The 22990-nt window shown below is 39.5% G+C and overlaps 1 protein-coding gene across 1 annotated transcript in view; it reads right to left on the reverse strand.

The window, feature by feature from the left end:
* Nucleotides 1-22464, reverse strand: part of cdc42ep4b (CDC42 effector protein (Rho GTPase binding) 4b) — a 41692-nt gene extending 19228 nt beyond the window's left edge. Inside the window, exon 1 of the mRNA XM_028819999.2 lies at nucleotides 22182-22464. The gene's annotated coding sequence lies outside the window, so the exon portion shown is untranslated. The remainder of the gene's footprint in view (nucleotides 1-22181) is intronic.
* Between the last annotated feature and the right edge of the window lie 526 nt (nucleotides 22465-22990).

Genomic DNA, 22990 nt, shown 5'->3' on the forward strand with positions numbered 1-22990 from the left:
TAATAACAGGGCAACACCTTAAACATGTGACGTACAGGCACCCTGACTGCACTGATTACCTACGCTCTTTTGTGTTGTTTTACATATTATTCAAGCACTATTAAGTGTCCTGTAATTATTTAAATGTTATAAGATTAACTGAACACTTCCTGTTGGAGAGCCATTCTTTTCTTATTATAAAGCTAAGAGAGAAAGACCTGAATGGAGTTTTATACGCTACAAGTCTAAAAGGTGCTGGTTCATTACAGAAATTAAAACACATTACACATAAAATATGAGCCCAGGAAAACTGACATACTTCTTTCCTCCAATTGACCAAAAAAGTTCAACAGCAAGTGCTAAAATTGTAAAAGGCGGCTAAAGTCATTGAAGGCCACTAAACATGAAACTGGGAAATTATACATCCTGCACAATGAGGCCACTCATGAAAGAAATCAAACCAGGACTTGAGCTTAAAGCCAGTTATGCCAAATCTTGAGGCACAAGGACCTGTCCTTTCATTTCACAGTGTCATACGCTATTAAAGCAAACTAAATGAAAAAGACACTGCACTCAGTAAATTAAATGTAACAGGTTTTACAACATACATTTCATATGTTTTCATATTTTTTAGAGAAATTGATAAAATGTATATTCTTCAGCCATCTTGATTATATGTCAGAGAAGGTAGAAAGCACACACAGAGAGGCACAGAGGCACATTTGACAATTAACTGAAGTAACGAACTTGCAACTTGTTAAATGACAAGGGAGGGGTGGGAGGGTACTGGGGGGAATTTTAACACATTCCACCAATGTAAATAAAAAGAGTAAAGCCTGTTTTACCTCCAAGAATGCTGAAACCCCTCCAGGCAAGCAACCTGTGTCCGTTACACTTCGGGAAGGCCAAGAGATGACTTTACTTTTTCTTGTCCGGAGTGTGCACATGGCATTCCTTTGGCACAGACATTAACTCCGTAATATCACAAGAGACAAAGTGGCTAAATATACGAGCAGTATATAGAGGGTGTCCCAAAATTTACACAAGATTTGAACTTGGCGCCATTTGTGCGGTAAAGTGTTGCCAATGAAAAAAAAAGGCAGCGTGACAGCTCACAGTTCAGGGTTATTAAAAAGGAAGCACTACACAAAAGAACAACGCATTTTCATTGTTGAGCAATATTTTAAAAATAATGAAGGTTTGGCAGCTACAGTTCGCAATTTTCGTACAAAATATGGTCGGAATAGTGATTTAACTTCATCAACTGTGAAGAGATTAATTAAAAAATTCAGGGAGATTGGATCAATTAGTGATCTTAGACACTCTGGCCGTCCTTCAGCAAGTCGTTCGTGAGAGTGTTGCTGAGAGTCCAGGAACATCAATTCGGCACCGTGGTCAAAAATTTGAACATTTCCAGAAGCTCTCTACAGTGTATTCTCACAAAAGATTTGCATCTTCATGCTTACAAAGTTCAATTGAGTCAAGAACTGAAGCCTACTGACCACGCACAGTGAAGAGAGTTCGTTGAATGGATTTTGGAACAACAAGTGAATGCCGATTTTTCAAACAAAATCATCTTCAGCGATGAGGCTCATTTTCATCTTGATGGCTTCGTTAATCGTAAAAATTGTTGCATTTGGGGTTCAGAAAATCCACGAGTGATTGTTTGAAGTCTAAGGTTTATGCCATCAAGCCCACGACCACCCATGCCTTGAAGGAGGAAATTGAGCGGTGTATCAACGAAATTCAGCCACATTTATGCAAAACGGTCATGGAAAATTTCGACAAAAGAGTGCGTATGTGCCAGCAAAGCCGTGGAGGCCATTTACCCGATATGCTATTCCATACATAACCCTATAGTGTATACTTTATGAATCAATTAAAAATTTACAATTTTTAATTAAAAACCTGTGTTCTCTATCAAAATTACTTCTTGCGGGAATTTTGGGACACCCTATATAATGTGGACAGCAGCATGGATGGTGATTAAATAATAAAAAAAAAGACCATTTAAAGAAACCAGCAGATTATCAGCTATAATTTTATATCCTCCTCTAAAACAGGATACACATAAACTTGTATTGTTAAGATTAATTCAAGATGTCCTTATTCCAACCATTTTAGGGTTGTGGAGATTACGACCTTGGATACAAGGTGGGAACAGAATGAATAATTCAAACTTTTCTCAAAAAATACTTATTTGTAATTAAACAAACAACAAACAAATAAACAATCTATTTCAGGGCAATGGAGGCTGCACCCTATGGCACAATTCAGGAATTAACCCTGGACAGTGTTTCAGTCTATGGTGGGGCACACTCATACTCACTCGTGCCGTGGCACAGTCCTCAGACTACATTTTACACGCGGGCAAGAACAGGCAAAAATCTACACAGACACTCTAACCCTTCACACTAAAGCTGAAGTGCCCTCTATAACGTTTGGAACAAAGACATTTTTCCTTACCCCTCTATTCTACAGTTTAAAATTTCAAATCAAACAATTCCAACATGATTTAAGCGCACATTGCAGACTTCCATTTATGGGTATTTGCATACATTTCAGTCACACCATACAGAAAACACTATTTTTTTTTTTTTTTTATACAAGCTCCCCCCATTGTATGAGGTTGCAGCACCAAAAACTAATTATATAGAATAAGTTTAACAGCAGGTTTAGGAATAAAATACACAAAAATGACTGAGTGATTATAACCACCACTTTTATAAATACGCTAGCACTGTTCAAATAAGTCTTCTCCACAAAAGAGATGACATTAATATAAAACCTTTTCACATGGTTTCAGGGAATTCGAGAGCCATGTGTCCACAGATATCGAGATCAAGAACTTCAAATGAAGCTAAAGGCCCGGACAGGCAAGCAGTGCGGTTATCCGAAGTCAGATCAAAGCTTTCCTTCAAGGTGAACACTGCTGTTTACGCTAACCATACTGACTATGATTGGTTTCTGTCACGACCTTTCTGTAATTAAAGAAAATAAAACCACTGTGCAAACTGATCTCCACAAGGCAAATTTCACTGCTAAGAGGAGGAGGAGGAAAAAACAAGTGAAACTGAGAAAGGTTGTATTGCCCTTTAGGTCATGAATCCTGGCCTCTGAAGAACAGATTGGGGACCCAATGCCATATGCTGGTCAGCTGTGATCCCACTGCTCTTTAAAAACTGCACAAGTTACCCTCTTCTGAAAAGCTACTAAAAATGTAGGAAGATCATTCTACAGATTTCCAATGTGTGATAAATTGGGCGGCATAAACTGTCTGGTGTTGCACGTGTCCCTCTGGCCTATACATCGGTGTGTGTGTGTGTGTATATATGCAGCCAAACGATTTTGCCAGAGTTCAAGGTATTTCCAAGAAAAGAAGTGCAACAAGTATCATAACCATAACCATTCTCTTTTAAACAAGTAGATGCATATTTATAAAAGGTGTGGCTAGTACTTAATGAGTAAATTAAATTGTTTTAAAATTAAATTCCAGGTGTCACAAACTTTGTCCACTTTCTTTTTCACACAAATGCTAACAATATGTGAGATTTAGAGGATACAAAGTTCTACAGGCTTTTGTTTTATGATAAGTAGAAGACAGCCACAAGCGAGGCCAAGAACAATTCACACGCAGCAGCAGTCAACGTCTGTAAATAAAACAACTTTACCCTTCCTACAGGGGACGGAGACAATATGAATATTCTTTGTGTGTTTTTGTACACAAAAGTTGTTGCAAGGCAGTGCATTTTAATTCCATGAGATTCTGAGCAAAGTCTACCTCAGGCCAATAAAGAAACTTGAGGCAACATAGAAAAAGCATCAAAACTAAGCCAGCAACAAAGGAGATCTCATTATATCACAGTCCTTAAGGTAGCACAAGTGTGGGTCCTGCTCGCTCGTCCGACGTCAGATCTGCTTAATCCATTTATTGGGGGCTAAATCTTGTTTCAGCAACATCACATGTATGTCAGGAACCAATTTTGGAAAGCGTACGTGTAGTTTGCATTAAAAAAAAAACAAAAAAAACCTAGTCTTCATTTTGTGCAAGCTAATAAATAACATTATATTTTACTTGTCCACAAGGAGAAATTAAAATTTACAGAAGCTCCCCAAAAATATAAAATCAAATTCTCAAACCCACCTAATCCAACTCAGGGGTTTTATTCAATTTCTTACAGACAAGATTGTTAATATAATAAATATTTTCCACAATTAGGACTTACAAAAATATATCAAAGATTTAGCATAAATCTTTTTATGAATAAATGTAATCAAACTAAAAAGTGTATAAAACCAGTTGCTTAATAGTTTTCAGTAAAAGTTGTTCCATCTCCTCCTTGCTCCAGACAAAAAGAGCAGCACTATATTTTTTAAACTTAAACCAGGAAAGAAGAAATTAAAAACAACATATTCATACTAAGATGTAACACTGCCTAATAATGGTGAAACTTCACTAAGATAATTAAAATAGTATTTTAGAAAAAAAGGCACAATTGTCTGGTAAAAGATGGATCTCTAAACCTCCGACCCCGAGGCACTGAATTAGCGATTGTTGCATGTTGAATCAATGAGCATTTCATTAAAACACATTTTTGTGATGTGCAAGAAAGTATTCTTTTCATTTCACCATTATGTCCAAAAGATCTTAGAAGCCTGACAGGTCTTTATATAAAAAAAGGCCCCCACACTTCAAAGAGGACAGCTCTGGAACAACAGTCATGGTAAGATGATAGGATCCCACAATCCTATCCCAGTGAAACAGATGAACACCTCTGAAGTAGTAATAGTAGTACTAGTGTCATTTACCTACACAGATTACAGTGAAATTCTTACTTGCATGTCTGACAAACAAGTCGTCACTCTCTGTCCCCATGGCAAAAGCAGAATTTTGTAGTAATACACAAAATCTTGCAGAAGTTGCCATTCGGCACTAAAATAATGAAATCCACCCTAATTAAAGGGCAAGTGTCTGTGTATCTGGTTGCTATGTCTCTTACATATCAAAAGAAGGAAAATCAGACATTTGTCGGAATAAAATGCATTGCATTTGCCATTCCAACAGATGCCACATCAGAAACATTCACACCGCTTTTATGAATCCCATATCAAGTGGCATATAACAGGCATATGCATTATATGGTGCACTGCAAGTGTTAACGCCAAGGTCTGCCTTGATTAGTTAGATTTCAACCCGCCTTAGATGGTCAGCACAGCTGGTGCTAACCGATTCAAAATGTCTATACTTTCAAACAACAGAAATTAAGGAAGCCTGTTATTGACTTTATCTGTTCTCTGTGTGGTCTGTTCCGTTGGCCCTGCTTCTTCCAAAAACATGGGATAACCAGGTGATTGGCAATTACTTCAATTCTCTTCATGTCAATAATGTATATGCACATTTTAGTATTCATTAACATTTATAATGCACTGTGCTTAATAATATCAATGAAGTATTTATTGTATGTGTAAGCCATTACAGCATATAGAGATGACTGAAGAGACAACAAATACTGATTTGTTTAATAAAAAGTCTGACTGCTGCTATTAGCCGACATTCCATTAAGTAAAATGTCAGACAAGAGAGCCAAGCAATATGCATGATTTCATCAATTTGAGCCTTACACTTACTGTAGCTGAGTGGTAGGTAAGTAGTACCAACATGAAGGTAAGAGGTGGTTCTACAACATCTACTTTATTACTAAAGTCAGCAGTAGTCTCACTGCATATACCTCCAAGGACATGAAATTGTTTCTCTTGTGAAAGGTGACTAAATGAGATTACTGACAGATAGGACAGCTGCCTTAAAAATCAAAAACAATTGCCAAAATGACAAGCACATACCTCGAATACATAAAAACAATCTAGAATTACAAAAAGTAAAAAGTAACCCAATTGTACAGCTGTGCACAATTTGGTCATTTCTCAAAAGTGATCATTTCCAATCAACTTGATTACTGAAGCTGTAGCCAATCTATGTCAAGCTGTGAAATACGTAGGCATTGGATATTCCACATTCTGGAGTCTATAAGTGAAAAGGACCAATAGGTTTATAGGGTCTTTATTGTCGCATGTCCAGAGTACTATGAAATTCTTTTTTGCATTTGCTGAACATGCAACAAGTCGTTACTCTCTGGCACTGTGACTAGCAAGCAGAACTGCCTTCTCTCAGATTTTCTGTATTCCTTACCTGAAAAATCTCAAAACACAATTCTATGTATCTGTATACACACACGTTCATAAAATGCCAGAACTCTTAAGGCTTATTCACCTCATCAGCACTTCCTACATGTTTAATTACATAACATTCTCAAGCTCATTTTGGAGTTGTCTGGAACTGGACACATTCCCAGTAACTTTAGACTCAAGGCAGGAACCAATGCTGGATGGAATGGCAGTCGATCACAAAGGCTACACATGAAAATGTTCACATTAAGCCAATGTAGAATCACAAATTAACTCAAACCAACATGTCTCTGGGATGTGGAAACAAAATAGAAGAGTATCTGAGGAAAAACACACACACGGAAAGAACATGCTGCCTCCACCCCGACAATGACAATGGTGTGTAAGCTTCAAATTCAGGATTTGTGATGCAGCAGTGCTAACCACTGCCCCACCATACTGCCTCTGACTATTTATTAATAATCAACATACAAATTTCAACGTACAAGAATCACTTTGCTTCATCCATAAAATAAATTATGCACATGCTGGTTTCATACAATTATTCTTTTAATCAGAAACAAATGAAATGCAGGTTATTAGAATTTTTTGGGACGGAGTGGTGGCTCGGAGGCTAAGGATCTGCGCTGGTATCCCGAAGGTTGCTGGTTCGAATCACCGTCACTGCCAAAAGAGATCCTACTCTGCTGGGCCCTTGAGCAAAGCCCTTAACCTGTAATTGCTCAAGGGGCGCTGTACAATGGCTGACCCTGCGCTCTGACCCCAAGGGGTATGCGAAAACTAACAAATTCCTAATACAAGAAATTGTATAAGGCGAAATAAAGAACAAAAAAAAATATATATCCTTGATCTCAAAACAGTATAGATGTTAACTGCACAAACTAAAGAAAACAGTACAACCAATTAAAAATACTACCATTTGCTATTTAACTGGAATGAATATTTTTATTCATCTTTGGTTTTTATTCTACATAGGTAACTAAAAATAACAAGCAGCCTGGGTAACAGAAAAATAAACTCTTACTGAAATTTGATAAAGTCCTTTTCTTCCTTTTTTCTGGGATGTTACTGTATAATGCTGGGAGGTCAATGTCTGTATTACCCTTACAGAGTCAGCATTGGTATTCCTGCACCCTGCTGACTTTGTGAACCTCCGAGCCTGATATAGTCAGACTGCAGTCCAAACACAACTCTCCAAATAACATACCCGCTGCTTAATGTATCCCAGTGTGTTCCAAAATAAGAAACCCGCTCCTAACCTATTCATCATTGTCTTTGCAGATAGAGCTCTTCTGAGGGAATGTATGCGGTTACAATCCATCCAAATGTTTTTTTAACCCACTTATCCATGTGAGGGATGTGGAAAGTTATTCACAAAGCATACTCAAAAGCACCGGGCCGATTTACAGTTGTTAATTAAACTGATAAGCATGCCTGGGTGTATCTGGAGGAAAATTCAGGCAGAGATGAGAAGCTATCCAGTTACTGTAACCAATAGGTTTTAAACACAGTGCTCCATGTGCAGGTAAGCATTTCTAAGTTCTTACATGCATTGTGTATACTGTTGTGCAGTTCTTCCCATTTGGGATCAACAAAAAATGGTTAGAAAGTTCACTAAAACCTGAATGGGAACATACCAGATCACAGAAAAAAATAACGTCTATGGGTAAAGATGTGTGGCATATAAGACAACCGACTTGAAGCTGGAGCTATGGAGTGATGCGCATTGATACTGCAGTACCATGTAGTGATAAAGAAAATCCTTTTTAGAAAGTAGGTGTATAAACTCAACCCACAACACTGTGTGTAGCACTGTGCACAACACTGCATACATCTGTGTGAACAAATCTGTTTTGCTGTTTGAATGTGGTGGGTAGACTGCAGATATTTTCAAATTCTAGTGTTAGCTTGGCCATAAAAAAAGCTGTTGTAGAATGACATGAAGAGAAAGAAGAAGGAGGAGGAGGATAAATTGGTTTCCAGACTAGACAGGAGCTTTTAGCCATAAAGAAACATGTCATACCATGGACGACATACAAGCAAGAATTAATTCTTCTTTACAAGGAGCTGGATACCTGTAGAGCAATCTGAAAAATACCAATGCTAAAAGCTGAGGTTTCATCATTTTGTTTTCTTTGTTGCGTCAGTGCACTGACAATGATTAACCCAGTCAGAAAAGTAAAATGAAAAATAAATAAAAAAGGTCAGGTGACTTGAGGAATCGACTTAAACAACAGAAATCAAAACGAGCAGGAGACAGTGAAGTCAGCTGCATTTTGTACGGCAACACCAGACTGACTTGTGCAGACAGCAAGCACTGAAGAAAACCATCAGATGCTGAATTAGCTGAAAACAAACATCTGCACTATAAGCAGCTTCTCCAGATCACATGAAAAAGCTAAATCTACAATTACTCCCGGTGATCAATTCCAAAACTAAATATATACAGAGAAAAAAAAAAAATCAAGGTCAAAGCATTCTCCCGCTTAATGCAGAAAATACATTTATGTCTGCAGAAAAGCATAAAAAAAAAAAACAAACAAAAAAAAAAACTGTTTGCTTATGTTTGATTTTTTTTTTTTTTGACATACTTTAGTAAATCGCCGAGTGGAAATGGTCTTTTCACATGACCTTTGGAGGTCAGAGCACAGGATATACATTAAAACCCACATTTTAAACATTTCTGACAGGACTCGGAGAGCCACACTTCATAGGCATGATGTGAAACAGACAAGGAAAAAACAAAACACACCTCGTCTTGAACCACAGTCTTTGCAAAAATCAATTATAAATTCCCATTCGGAGATAGAAGAAGAAATTAATCAGTGCTTTTCACTAGTTTTTGATGGAGTGCACATTTTCCACAAGCTGCCTGTTAATAATCACAGCCTGCCCCTTATAACACAGGGACAATGTACAGAAAATCACCTTTGAAATTGAGATAACCACTATAATATAAAAAAACTGGAAAGGGTAAAAGAGTACATTAACTACCACACTGGCAGTTCAGACTTCCTATTGTACTCAAGTAATACAGTACACCCAAAGACACAGCGCTTTAATAATGTGAAAACTTACTTAATTCTACATTTTTTTACTACCATGTTTGTCATTTTTTTTTTTATAATTTTATGAATAACACAATAGGCCAGATGTTCAAAGAGCGCAAAAAGTCAACTCCAGGGGACTCATGCATAACACCGTGTGTAGAATTCGCACTATAACATGACGTAAGCACAAAAGCCGAAATGTGCTTACACACAGAAAAATCCAGATGGAGGAATCTGTGCGTACACAAAATTCCACATTCTTCCGCTCCATAAATCCTGATCAGCGTGAAAAGTAACTCTCGTGCACACACCTGCTGTCCCGCCCCAACTCCTCCCAGAATTATGCCTCTTTGAATATGCAAAGCAATATAAATAGCCCTTAAGCTCAGTGTTAAAACAAGAGGGAAAATGGAAGAATTTCAGCGAATACCAAGTGGAGGCAAAGTAAAACATACTATTTGTTGGTTTAAACAGTGGTATAAACAACAAAAGGAAGCTGATCGAGTGACATAGTGTGTTGGAGAAACTCGAAAGCTCAAGTTTACAAAGTCGCACAGTGCCTGAAATAAAAAAGAAATTGTCAGATATCAAAGTCGCCGTGAAAAGGCGAGGCGTAGCCCACCATCTGAGTGTCATATGAAAGCTTATTAGGGTACAGCGTAAAAAAAGGCACGCAGTGGGGAAAAAAGCACGAAATGTCAACTTCAATCTCAAAATTTCCACTTTAATCACGTAGTTTATTTTGTCATTAAAGTAGAACATCATAAACTTCATCTTAAAATCGTTTAATTAACCAGTTTCTCAAATCACATTGTAATTAAAGTAGCACATTAAATGCTTTGTTTTGTATGTGTTCTTCTATGTGCTCTGTGTGTATGAATCACTACGTGCTTCTTAAACCGGCTCTCTCTTCCTCCTACAGGACACAGAATCCATTACATTCGTGATATTACAGCTCTCTGAATAACTAAAATACTGAGATGTATATGTGATATCATTTTCATGATGACAGGAGTTAAAGCACGTTTTTAAACATGGGAACACGGTGGCGCAGTGACTGTGTGCGACCTTCAATGAAATAATTTATTGCAGCAGTACTCAGGGGCGGCTCTAGGCTCGTGGTGGTCCCTTCGCCCGCCAATGTCAATATGTTATCTTATGCACGGTGGATGGCCATGTCCGTTGCGGACACTGCATAGCCGCCTCGTGCTCACGACACAAGCATTTAACTTTTGCCAAAATTTGCTGCTGCGTTTTTAGCGGTGTCGTTATTTTCTCTTTCTGTTTTATATTCAATATATATTGGCGTGGCGGCCCTGTGCAGGTGCACAGTTTGCACATGCCTAAGGCCGCCCCTGCAGTACTGTCTCTTTCAAAGGTGCTAACCTCCAATTCCTGTCCTTCCTTTTCTTTCTCCAAGTAACCGATCACCACACAATCAGCTCTGTAATAGACGTTAAGCCATCTGTATGCTTAGAACGCAGATTCTTCAAAACATTTAAGGAACATTGAAATATATTCGTAGTACATGTTTAATTATTCTATCGTTCACGCCTGTCCCAGTGAAGCATACAGTGCTTTTATCTGTATAATATAATCAACATATTTTGCTGCATTTCATCTTAAAAATGGTATCGTCATCATATGTAAATATGCTCTTTATAAAGTGGCTCAGGTTGTGCAATATTATAACTGTAGTGCAAGTTTACAGTGAGGCGATTGTATTTATAAGTCCAAACAGTTCTACAAGGAGCAGTTAATGGACTGATTGAGTGTGTTTACAGCTCTTGGGATGAAACTCTTTCTGAACCGCGAGGTCCGCACAGGAAAGGTTTGAAGTGTTTGCCGTGTGAGAAGCAGTTCAAATAGGAAGCATGGCTGAGGCAGCGTGTGCTTGATGCTGTATACCGATAATTCTCTATCCAATCAGCTTCTCCGAGTGGTGCAGTGAGAGTGATAAGGAAAAAGATGATCTGCTGTGGCAACCCCTAACGGGAGCAGCTGAAAGAAGAAGAAGGTAGTGCAGTGAGAGTAACAACGTTAAAGCAGTAATGGTATTTGGAATAGTTTGAGCATTCCGTGGACCATTATATAGTTACTGGTTAATTACAATCAGATGAATTAAACTAATAAACAATATGCAGTTAATTTCAGTGTATTTATAAAGCCGCGTCAGGGACGTGGATCTGAAAAAGAATGATAAACCACACAGGAACAGTAGCACTGCTTTGACACTGGGTGCCGCCAGTCTGCAAAACCGAGCGGAGAACTTGCGTACGACAGGGTGTGAGGTACCGTGGAAATGTGCGTGGCTTTACGCCAAGTTTAGGTTTTATACATCGCGATTGGAAAGTGGAAACGTTCTTGCGCAACATTTCTGTGCGTACGCACCGTTTATACATGAGGCCCCAGCTCTGCTGGGTCTGTTTCACCAAGCTGCTCTAATACAAATGGGGATGTACAATAAGTTCTGCTGCCATCATCTACCCATCTCTAACTAAATATGGGAGATAAACAACGAAACGACCATCACAAGAATGCACTCCAACACTGCACAGGATGACAGATTGGTGTTAAGAGCTCATCCGTTCAGGCAGCTGTCCATACAAGTATGCCCAAGAAAATACATGGAGGACACACAACCTGGGAATAAATCACGAGCATCTGGAACCATGTGGCCCAAGTGTTGCAAACAGCACTAATAACTGAAGACTTTTCCAGTGATTATTTAATGATATTCCACTCAGATTACTGTAAATGACGCAGGCCAACAAGACCTTTGCCGAAAAGTGCAAGATCAAAGCAGCCAGCACAGATCAAACTTATTACATTAATGCATCAGACGGGCTTAACTCAGTCGTGTGCATGAAGCAGAGCTCAGTGAGTGGTTGTTACTTAAAGGTGTTTTATATTGTGCCTCTATAGCACTTTCTGACGTGGAGCTAACCAAAACTACAAACAAACAAGCAAAACCAAAGCTGATTGTATACAGTGCCTAAAACGTAAACCTCAATATCCATTTAAAAACCTGTCATGATACAGTATCGAGAGAGGGAGAGTTTAGGTCACCTGTAAACTTCCAGAAGAGCCTCATTTCTTTAAGACAAAGATTTGGCAAACTGCAGAAATAGCCCATGGCCACTCAGTAACATCACACAGTTCCTACACACTTCTTGGTCACAAATTCATACTGTGAACTTCCAACTCAACCTCAATCCAAAGGTGCCATTTTCGATTAAAATGTAGGGAGTGTGCCGGCCACTGGAGTCGAATCAAATAACCATCATTTATATAGATCTAGCTTGACGTAATGCAAGTTTTACGTTATTGTGCACCATTCTGATGTGAATACCCATAAAAAGGGGTAAACTATGATCATAAAAGGATAGCAAACCGAAGTATTATTGAGGAGTGTAACGCTAGCTAGGAAATGTCTCCCATGCTACTCGAACACCACCACAAGCCTGTTCTGCTAACACAAGACACCCCGCATTCTAACCCTCCTAACTTCATGTCACAGCAGCTATTGAAATTCATTGGAAGTGCAACACCTTTCCACTCTCCAATCGCCTAGTTTAGGGGTCACGTGATGACCACAGACTCACTCTTTTCTTAGCTGAAAATAGTGGAATCACATCTGCATCAGGGTCCACTACATTAAATGACGCCCTTCTCCATACCACTTTTATAAAGAGCAGTTATTTGAGCACATGTGGCATTTCTGTATCTTGACCGAGTCTCCTTTATATGCTCTCATTAAGAAGGTCTTTTTGCCTACAGAACTGTCACTCACTTGACACTTTGGCTTATTTATTCATCTTCTGTAAACTCTAGAGACTACAGTGAGTCAAAATCCCACGAATACAGACGTTTCAAGATGCTGGTCTTTCCACCAAGAACATTACAGATCATAAAACTGTCAAAGTCACTTAGACCATGCAATTCAAATGTTGGTTTGAGCGACAACAGAACCCCTTAATCATGTCTGTGTGCTGCAGATACTGAGCTGAAGTCACATGAGAAACAGTTTAGTGTAGACGCCTATCTGCAATCATCAGCAGGTACACCTAATAAAGCACTTGCTGGATGTACAGTATGTTATGCAAACTGTGCTCTCCCAAAAAATTAAAGGGAAAAAAAAAAGTGGGACAATGGACTGGGCGGCAGGCTGTGTGATTATGGCTCCTGCCTTTCGTGCATACAGTCAGGACAGAGTCTGTGCCTCCCTCTTAATTTAATTAAGTGGCTTTGCAAATGGATCGTAAGATGAAAACAAAAATTACAAAGAGCAGATGACCTTCACCAGCATTGGTTAACACAAAAGTCAGCAGTCCAGCAGTTGAGGGCACCTGCTGTTAGTCTGTAGGATGATCGGTACTGCGTAAAACATCTTTTGTATTAGCCAATGGAAATAAATAAACTGGATTATATAAAAACAACAACAAAAGGATTCCTGTTTATCCACCATGCTGATAAGCCAATGCATCTGAAGTTTTAATGGGAAGGAAACAAATAGAATGTGCAAACTTCTATTGACAACAGGGTTAAAAAAACAAAGGAGAGGATGTAGTGGTTTGTAAGTGAAAACTGCATTCCTCCATGAAGACACAGTCCTCGGCCCTTCGTTTCACTCTCATTTTGAGTGGTAGTGGTTGTGAGAGACAGCCATCACTTTGTATCAGGGCCAGTTTTTCAACATTCCTCTTTAATGACACCAAAAGCAAGCCTTAACCTAATGACTCTTTTGTTGGCATCACCACCACCATCTTCTCAGACTCTTACGAGAGGATGCTGCTGGCGTATATCAGAAGAAATACACTGACTGGACCTTCTATCCATTCACTCATCTATCGGTGGATAGAGTATGTCACATTACAGGACTTCAACAGCAATTTTCTGCTATAACCTTCATTTGTATGATTTGAGCAAGTCAGAGGCAGCCGGCAGTGTGCACCTGTGAAGAAGACCTGTCATGTAGACTGACATACACAACAATTCACTCCAACACCACTCTTCGACTTGCTCTGATAAACAGGTTTGAGTTTATCTTTAGTTGTAGGGATAAGCTCTATGTGTGTACGAGAGCTGACAAACAATGCATGCTCACCTGGAAGTACAATTCATCTAATGCAGCGATGTAGAAGATGGGGGCACTGTGGGTTTGGACATTACAAACAAAAGATGTCTGATGTCTTGTATTTCACGTGCCACGACAATATGGAATGGCGTCTGAACTCGCCATACCTGTTAACGTTTCGAACAGCCCTGACTCCATCAGACAGCATGCTATTGGCTGTCAGAAAAAAAAAAAAAAAAAAAGGGTCTCTGGAAGGTCATCAGTCGGTCAGTAAGTTAAACATGCCCAGTTGTTTAATTTGACATGGTCAGGCAAGGATATCAGTAACATCAGTAATCAATGCAGACACTATGGTTCTTAATACTTTTCCTTTAATTCAAGACCTAACCGATATAATTACTCTCTTAAGTTTCAACAGTAAGTTTAGAATACTGTGGAGTAATACTGTAGTCTGTATTGTGAAATTCACATTTGTTCTTACCCTGACCCGAGTAAATGTGGCAACTTGGCACAAAACGAAGCGAGAAAACAGGCAGTGTTGCTCAGTGTTCAAAAAACAAATGATACGCCATAAAACTGCTGATTGCGTGACCCTAAAACAATTCAGGTAACTGGCAAATGTTCAGACTGAAAATGGAAACAACTGTGCCAAGCATTAAAAAAACTGCGAGTTGCTGGTTCTGTCCTCATCTCTGACCCACACTAACTCGACTAAGTCACCTAACTTGCATTTCTTCCACAATCACAAACAAATAAAACTAACAAAGCTCTTATAAAACAATGTGATGTGGGATTCACTACAGCAAGGCGCTATATATAAATAATGGATGTTGCTTGGGTCTGATCTGCCTGTCACTTTTGAACCTTAACTATATGTTGATTCAAGACCCCCCCCCCCCATGGATTAAAGCAATACTCCACTCAAAAGTGGAACTTTTTTAATGTGTTACTAACCTCACTGGGTTTGTAGTGATAGTCAAGAAAAACTTTTGATCTAATCCATATTACTAACCGAGAATGCTAAACCGGATGATGGACGCAGGCACATCCGGCAATGGGCCGTAGCTGCAAAAAGACGTACTGCGCAGGCGCAAAAAGAGTCCGCGTGAGTCGGCTGAGGAGCCGAGAAAGGCGGACAAAAGAGGGCGAGAGAGGCGGATGAGGGGCCGCGAGAGGCGGACAAGACCACAGAAAAAAGGAGTGAGCACAGGAAAAATGGAGAAATGAGGAAACACAGGCAAAGCACGAAACACATTGCACACGAGACTAGACCCCAAAAAAAAAAAAAAAAAAAAAAAAAAAAAAAAAAAAAAAAGAGGCTCGCGCACAACAGCAAGGCCCCCCCCCCCCCCCCTACAGGCACCGGACGGGACACACACCAAGAGGGGGATTCAACAAGCCCATGGAACACAAAAAAAAGAACACAAAACCACCCCACAGACCCTACAAGCAAGGGACGGCACACACACAAACAGGGGGATTCAACAAGACACGGGAACACAAAAAGAAAGAAGACGCTCGCGCGACAACAATCCTCAACCCCCCCCCCCCCCCCCCCACATCCATAAGAAGTGACACCCAAAGCCACATATTCTAAAGTGAACATCAACACCTTCACACTAGACAGCATAGGTGTCAGCATTGGTGGATCTCCTTACAATAAAGCACTATTAACCGTTCAACTGCAGAAAAGGAAACATATTAACAGTGACTGCGATCCTCCTTATTACTTATCCATATTTCGCATGCTGAGAAAGAAACAAGTCATGAATACACGGTCACGGGTACAAAACGAAAAGGAAAGGATAACAGGAACACACGAACACGAAAGAAACAACAAAATAGACGGCTATGCAGCATAGGTGGATCTCATTACAATAAGGCACTATTAACCGTTCAACCGCAGAAAAGGCTCCATATTAACAGTGAGTGCAATACTCCTTATTACTTATCCATATTTCTAAAAGAAAAAATGACTCGACTCCAAAAATGCAAAGCTCAACTAAAGCTTCTAACTAACGATGTACCTAAAAGTAAAAACTTTATGAACTGCATTAGATCCTACAATAGTTCATTTAATATGCACAAATCTACATCCTAGATCCACATGACGCAAACTATCAATCAAAGTGCTGCATCGCAACAGGCACGGATTCAAAACGAAACACCTCCCGTCTCAGACATACGTTAATGGCAGCGAAGGCTACAACGGGCTTCTCACACAGCACAGGCAAATCGATTACAGCTCCAAAACAACACGTCCCAAATACTACACATGCAACAACGCGCCTCTCAAACGGCACAAGCAAAACATACACCAGGAATATTCATTCGGATTAATGAATGTCATTTGCAATCATTGTCATTCAGTTCACTTCCCTGAAGAAACAACTGGCAATACAAGTTATACATTTACACGTTGTTGTCAAAAGGGTCAAATTAGACTGCCTTCTTTACATTCATATACTGAATATCTACAGAAGCTTATAACTGACGATGTACCTGAAAGTGAAATCTTTATCAACTACATTAGATCCTACAAATCGGAATCCACTATGAACATTAACGGTGGCACTGCACGTGACATGCGTCTTGAAAAAATGTTGTTAATTGATGAATGTTCAATGGCATGAACAAACGTTTATGAATAATAATATTCGATTTGGAGGAAAGGTACTTTTATGAGGAGGAGATTTTAGACAGTGATTAGCTATTCTTCCAGATGCCATGCACTCAGCTATTGTTCAGTGCACCTTAAAATACGCAGACAATTGGCATTGCTTTCAAAAGATACAGTTAGTAAAAAAGATACGATGTCCAGAACCAGATCATAACAATTGCTTATTACAACTGAGAGATGGTACACTCACCAATACAGATGGACTTCAGCCACATATTATTACAATTCCTCAAGCCTTTATCTGTGACGACTTAGTTAGAGAGATTTGGAACAGCAATCTCATTAGACCAAATGCCCCTTTTAACACAACGCACTATATTATGTCCAAAAAATATTAATGTGGAAAACATAAATACCCAAGTCATTCCATTACTTCCTGGAAAGACACAACTCTTTCTAAGCTCTGACAAACTTGACTCTGATCACAACAATAACCATCTTAAATGACCTTACAAGTTCTGAGCTGGAATTACATTTTACACTTAAACGGCGTGTACAAAGAAATTTTCAAATAAACCTTTACACTGTGCCACACACTTTATTGTTTGCTTTCTATTTGCATCATCTACACCGTCACACTATTCTATATCTCATTCATACATCACGCTCTTTGTCATTCCCAACACCAGGGGTTGGCGAGCGAAGCGAGCAGGGGGCGTAGCCCCCTAGTAGTTTTTATAAAAGAACAACAACAACATTTCTAATAGAATGGGAGCCTATGGTGTCCAATGCTGGGAACAGCAAGCAATATTAAAAAGTCCCAAGAAAAAAAATCTGACAATAAGTCTTACAGCATAATCCATGTGTCAAAGTCATTCAGTTGTATCTTCACTTCTTCCCTAAAACATGTATTGTTTACTAAAATACTGTTAAATTAAAAAAAATAAACAACAGGACTAAGCCTTTGATTTGAAGACAGGGCTCATGGCCACAAAACGAGGGGGAAAGGTGGGTCTTCAAATGGACTTTTTCATACGGATTGCCAGCGTTGGTCATCATCAGCTTCCATTCTAGCACAAGAAAACAGATTAAAAATGTTCTCTGCCATTACTGCAAACCACACGGGGTAAGTTAACATAATAAAAAAAAGTTCAGCTAACAGTACTAACCAAAATCATTTAGTAAACCCCTACTTATACGCGCCTCTTTTTTTTAAATTGTATTTCTGATTTCCAAATATACAAGACACCCTTTAGTAGAAAACCTCCCCATGACAGATGGTGACGTTTGTCTAATCTTGCTAATGACTAATTCTACAAACCTTCACTTGAGCTGGTCTGAACAGTTTTACTACAGAAAACAAAAGCACACGACAGTTCAGCTTTACTTGCGAAAATTGCAGATATGCTCACAAATATAAATGTATGGCCTTACAGATAAACCATTGTGCTTCTTTCAATCCTTTCTTTCCTAGGCAAACAGGACTTTTCAGTTGTACAAATATTCATTGTGTGCTAAGCTAAGCTACACATAAAGTAATATATTTTTTCAGACATACTTGTCTCAGTACTATCCAGACAAATGTATTGATTTCATGCCAGGGAGAAGATGCTAAAATATAACAAACTAGGCTGAAAAAACGGCTCTGCTACTTTCCACACAACTCACTCTGAAACACACCAATGCATGGTCACAAGGTGGACATGACACCAGCCCTCAACAGGCAGCAGGGTTATCACAGGGAATACACACAGATATTTGGTCATTTTTATTTTTCATCTAACCAACTAAAACGCAAACAGAATGTGGCACTTCGCAGAATACTGCAACCCATCAACAAATGGCATCTCCAAATGTCACGCTTACAGTTCCAAGACACATCATTCTGCCAGACATGAAGCATGGCCTGTTAATCAAGTCGGATGATAAAAACTAAATTGAACACAGTCCAACAGAAAGTTTCCATTTTTAAATTGAAATGGGGAAATTTTTTTTTAAAAAATGCTCCCGCAGGTGCTTTAAGGCCACTGAGAGCAGCACCCCCAGACACTGCTTCTCCACTGCGTGCACAGGGACAGTGCTCTCAAGGCCACTCGTCACTTTTACAATCTGACAGCTTTTTAGAAAGTCTCAAAATTGTTTTCCCGCCCAGTATTGCTGTGCAATTGTTAGATGCCTCCAGCTGAGGAGACTGACATGGTAAGAATGTTATATTAAGGCTTTTTATTTACAAAATAAAGTACAGGGCCTTAAAGTGACTTACTGATAGACAGAGACTGGGACTAAATTAGAAACTTTGCGGTTTAACATTTAGGATTCCAGCTGCTGTGCCTGCCTCACTAATGTCAAATGTTTATAAACGTATCCATGTTTGGAAGTTACTATGTATAAACCATTTTAATATTGGTGCCACCCATACTGCTGGGGACAGCTATTTTAGTGTTTTTGGAAATGGCAACTTGCGCAGTTGAGCTTGTTCAAACAGACCAGTCATAAACAGCATCTTTTACTTTGCTTGGATTGGCCTACCACGTCACCCCCAATACAAATCCTCCTCTTTTTAGCCTTGCCGCGGTCCAATGAGACCATTTCAGGGTGGACCTTAGCAGCATTCCTGGATAGCCATTGGAAGAATCTGTGCACATTCACCGAGAAGCAAGTTGTGCTCATTTCTTGTAATCCTTAGTATTTGTGTGTATACAAAACTAAACACCTTTTTCAAGCAGAGAGACAGACAGACAGACATGGCAAAATGGTTCTGATGCTCATTTTCTAAAAACAAGCAAAAAAAAAACAATAGAAAAAAGTCAAATGCATTTATCAAAGCTAAACGGCAGCTGTGAAAACAGGCCAAACAAAGAAAATGGACATCCATGGACATGTACATTTGAGTACAAAGAGATTAGTGACAAATACCTCCTAAATGTATGCATTTTATATATGGAGTCTGCAATGGAAAAAAAGCAGCAATGGATCTGAGAGCATTTGTGGACTCAGTGAAGTCAATGTTATAGCTGCTTGCTTCTATCACTTCTACATCTTGACAGTTATAAATATCTGGGGACAAATACAGATGACAGAACTGACTTTTAACGAAAACATATTAGTCACCTGCAAAAAATGCAGCAGCACCTCTACCATTTAGTGGTAATCCTTCCATTATGTTAATCCTTTATACATCTTCTATTGACTTTTGTACTGCTGGACTGGTTTGGAAATCTTAATGTCAGTAACAAAAAGAGAATACAATTGTAAAATGGAGCAGTAAAATAACAAGATCTCAACAGTCCAATCTCACAGACTTGTTTAAGAAGCAAATCTTATGGAAAGCAGAGGGCCTTCTTTCAGACAGGTCTCACCCACTGCATTCTCAATTTCTGCTGATGCCACCTGGTCGGAGTTTCAAGGTTCCAAGGATAAAGGGCAACCTTTTATACACTCCTTTATCACAAATGCTATTAATCTTCTTCAATTTTTAAACCTGCAAATGTTTATTAATCAAGGGATGGGGAGCTATCATTAGCCCCACTCATTTGGCAAGCCAAATAAAAGGTTTCTTTCTTTTTTTTTAAATTTTATTTCTAACATGTTTCTCCAGAAGTGCTCCCTGCTATATTTATTTGTACCAAGTTTATGTTTATCAGCCGTGTTCTTTGAGATGGGATTTTAATGTTATGCCATAGTCTCCCCTGTAAAGCCTACTGACAAACCAATTTTACATATCAGGACAATAAAACTGAATTGAACTGAATGTGTATAATCGTTAGTTATTACATAACAATCCTTTGGTGACTCAAAACAATCTCACCACCAATAAAGCCATGCTGAAGTTCAAACGGGGCACAGTGGTGAGGCAGGTATAGCATTGTCTGGCTCTGTGCTTGGGCTGTTGTGCAGTTCCAGACTGAGGTACCTTACTTATGTCTGCAGTTGCCATTATTTTCCAATGTGTGTTTATTTGCTGATTTCCCTTATAGTGAATGGCCTGCTGTGACACTGACCCAGCTCAGGTTTACCCCATGATAGAGTTGGTCCCTGCCTTGTATCTCACTGATGCCAGCATAAGCTCTAGCTCATTGTAACCCCAAGTTCGAGATTTCAAAATTTTTAATTTCCAAGAATTTAAAAAAACGAACTTCACATATTGGCTTTAATTACTAAGACCATCCATAATGTTTTAATAAATGTGTAACAGGCTCCGGCCAAACCTCTAAATCCTTAATTTATTCTTTATGTTTTTTTAGTGGTCTAATGTCTGGCCCAGTCCCATGTTTCCTAACCAGTACATACTCGCTAAGCACGTTTTACAGCTGCAGGAATGACAAGCACGTGAGTGACGGTAGTCGAAAAATTGAAATGCCGCACAAAACAAATGTGTTAACACAAATAAAGACCTATGACGACACGTTTATTAAATGAGCCATCGGTGCTTGTAAAAACGTATCCTTTGGGAAAGCCCAAAACCCAGGGGGAAGCACACACTCCTCCTTCCCAGAATCTATTGAGAAAAAAAATAATTTGCATACGCTGTAGCCAAGCGGTGTGATAGCACCAAGCAGTCTGTCTAACCGTCAAATGAGGACTAACAGCAAACACTCAGCATCCTCGGCGTGTCAGTTTTTAGGCACCTATACAGTCAGGCGACTCAAGTTAACATGTCGCAGTACTGAGATATTGCTCCTTACACTTCGATCCTCAAATCGTTCCAGTTTTTTTTTTTTTTTTTTTAGATCTCACCCGAAAATTGGAAAAAGGCGGATGCATCCCGACACAACACATCGAAAGTGCACAATGACATCCGTTACTGTGGTAACATAAAGTAACAAAATCTTTCAGCGAGGATTAAATATAAAGCGACATACAGAGCGGGATTCGTCTACCTCCTTAGGACACTCCCTCTCCCGCCGCTCCACGCCCGGCGTCCTGGCTTCTCTGCGCCAGCACACTGCGGCGGCTCCGCGATGCTCAGTTTTATCTCCACGGGGACTTAAAACCGTCGTTTGTGACTGTCGAATGGGATCTCTACCCTTTAAACAAAAGCCCAGCCGCTCGGCTCATAAAGACTCGTGAGCGTGCGGAGTGACTAAGAGTCTAGGGAGCTCTCCTGGAACAAAGGATAAAAGGTCCGTAGGTTCATTCGTCTGTCTCCCTGCCTTCGTTCCTTACTCACTCTTGCCAAAGCTGTATTTTCCGAGACTATAATGACACAGCACATGACATGGTGAAATAAAGCAAAAACGGACGCAATTCAGAAATAAAGCATAACACTTACCCCGAGTCGGTCTTCTCCAATGATTTACCTTACGAAGATGCGACCATGTCTCCAAAGCACTTCACAGCTCGCCACGAAGTCCAAGTTTAAGTTTACAGCGTGCGTTTGAGTCAGTTTTTAATTCTTCACTTTCTTTATCCAGTCCTTGGGCATGTAGAATTATAATGGCCTCACTCAGTTAAACTTTTTTTTTCTACCGCCTTCCTAACCAACGTGCGAAGTCAAACATCACAGCACTCGGTCATCTCCGTGCCAAATATGAAAACTGCTTCAAGTGTGCCACTCTAAGCCATCCGCGCATGCGTGCGCAAACCCGCCTCCCAACTCACACTGCGGTGGCGCTCGTGAATCATCACTTCGTAGCCCGCGCTCTTAAAGACACACGAGGCCGCTGGACGTTTACAGGTTTCTAGAAATAAAAGTCGCGGGACTTCCCAGAGGGCTCGAAAGAATTTCGACGTCTCGTAAGACGCGATAAAAACCCAGCCAGCGAGAGCGAGAGCTTGTGCTTGCATATTCAAATAATATGCAAAGAGACGCGTTAATTCGTGAGCAAAAGGTAAGCAAAACAACAGAACAAACTCAGGCTGCAGACATACAGACAACGGCTCTCAACGTTTAAATTGCTGCTACAAATTCAGTTAACGATTTTTTAGTTAGTTTGCCACCAAATGAATCCTTTATTCTTCATTGTTAAATGAATTGTTGTCAAATGAAGTGCACTATGTATGAATACGCATATAATTTGGAGTATAAAATGTACAAAAGATTGACATCTCCATATTTTTACTCCACAGCTGGCGTCCCGT

Source organism: Erpetoichthys calabaricus, chromosome 14 (genome assembly GCF_900747795.2).
Source record: "Erpetoichthys calabaricus chromosome 14, fErpCal1.3, whole genome shotgun sequence".
NCBI lineage: Eukaryota > Metazoa > Chordata > Cladistia > Polypteriformes > Polypteridae > Erpetoichthys > Erpetoichthys calabaricus.